The sequence below is a fragment of the Sinocyclocheilus rhinocerous genome, unplaced genomic scaffold (genome assembly GCF_001515625.1).
Source record: "Sinocyclocheilus rhinocerous isolate Xijiao unplaced genomic scaffold, SAMN03320098_v1.1 scaffold114, whole genome shotgun sequence".
Lineage (NCBI taxonomy): Eukaryota > Metazoa > Chordata > Actinopteri > Cypriniformes > Cyprinidae > Sinocyclocheilus > Sinocyclocheilus rhinocerous.
The window spans coordinates 660,472-662,515 of NW_015646344.1; positions in this window are offsets into that span (position 1 = coordinate 660,472).

Below are 2,044 nucleotides of genomic sequence, written 5' to 3' on the forward strand. Positions count from 1 at the left end.
AGGCTCCAGAGCCCTGACTTTCACTTTCTCTTCACTTTAATGTGGAGTTCTATTTAGTTTCATTCTCTTTGTTTTCCTTGTATTCCATAAACGGATTGGTGGATGCTGCTGCTTTAGGGACTACAGTAAAGCTCATGGGTTGCTTTAAGGGTTTCATTTAACCCTCTGGTGCTCCTCATTTGGGAGTCACACTTGTGATCTTCATGGTCAAAAGTGACCCGACACCTGAAATTAAATTTTTTTTCGCCCCAGTAAAATCAATGTAATATATTTTTGTTCAATAATATATTTTTTTCTTTTTTGTTTTGTATTTTGAGATCATTTCATGGCACTAATTAATATTTATGCAATAATTATGATGAATTTCTGCCCATTGAAAATAATACAAATGTTTTAAAAATAGATATTTTTATATTACTTTTCAATGAATGCAGTATTTCATGTTAAAATAGAGTCAATGCCTTTAAAATCCCATTTTTGAATGCTGAATTAGTGCCATCTGGTGGGAGTAAAATAAGAAAAACTTCTGCAATTCCCATGGTTTAGTCCATAGATTCCTATATAGCTCTATATAAAAGGGCTATAAATTCTCTAATTGTTTTTAGACATAAATACTTATTTTTATTAAGTTGGGTTTACTTTATTAAGTGGTTTTGGATATATATTTAGACATTCTCAAAGACAACTTTTTGTAAAGGTTTCGATTTTGTTTGTTTGAAATGTTGATTTGAAGCGTCAGTTTTTGAATTATAATTACTACAGTTAAACCTGAACACAGAGCATTTGACTGTGCATAATTGTGTATGTTTGTGTGTGTGTCTGTGAGTGTGTGTTTGAGTGAGTGTGTCTGTTTTGCACTCTTGCACTCTTATGTTTTAGAGTGTAACCCCTTTAATGCTGTCCACTTTTTTACTGCACTGTAGTTGAATTATTGCTTTTATTTTACATATTTGCTGTGTTACAGTCACACCAGTTCATAGGTGTGTGTGTGTATAAGTGTGTGTGTACGTGCGTGTGTGTGAGTGGATGTGTTGGTTTTATACTCTTGATGTTTTAGAATTTCACCCCGTCATTGCTGTGTACTTTTTATCTGCATTGTGCAAAATTCTCTGAATTTTTGTGTTTTTGTCGATTTCCCATTCATTTCCGTGTGTGTGTGTGTGTGTGTGTGTGGATGTGTTGGTTTTGCACTCTTGATGTTTTAGAGTTTCACCCTGTCATCGCTGTGTACTTTTTTTCTGCATTGTGTCAGATTTGTAGATTGTATACACAAACATTCTCAGAGTTTTTGTGTTTTTGTCGATTTCCCATTCATTTCATATGGTCGGTCATTTTTGACCGAAGACCAAAAGTGTGACTATTTTTTTTACAATCACTTACTTTGTTCGAACAGGGGCGCTGCTAGCAATTTTGGGCCCTATGAAAGAATATGAGGTTGGGCCCCCTACCGCACCAAACATACACTATATTGCCCAAAGTATTGGGAAAACTCAATAAAACTCAAAAAAACTCATCGCCAAACACCAATGACTTGTACATATGCGTACAACCATTTTAGACACTTCCAAAACTGTGGGTCCATATGTATGTACAAGTCACAGGTGTTTGGTGATGAGTTTTTGTCTCAATGTCTGCATTTAAAGTCACACCAGAGGTGTTCAGCTGGGATGAGGACTTGGCTTTCTGCAGACCAGTCAAGTTCTTCCACACTGACTGAATCAATCTTTTTTTTTTTTACCTTGCCTTATACACAGAGGCATTGTTGTGTTAGAATAGAAAATGGTCCTGTTCAAACTATTAGTATAAAATTAGAAGCACACAATTCCCTAGAATAGCATTATATGCTTTTTTTTTTTTTACTAAAAATTAGAAATTACTAAAGTAGTCAAACCTGTTCATTAGAAGGGGGTGTCCCAATACGTTTGGCAATATAGTGTACAAGCCAGTATAGCTATTCAAAATCTTTGTCTGCAATTTAATAATATTGACCAATTACGTTTGCTATTGCTTTTGACCATTAGGTATCAGTAACATAATTCATTCA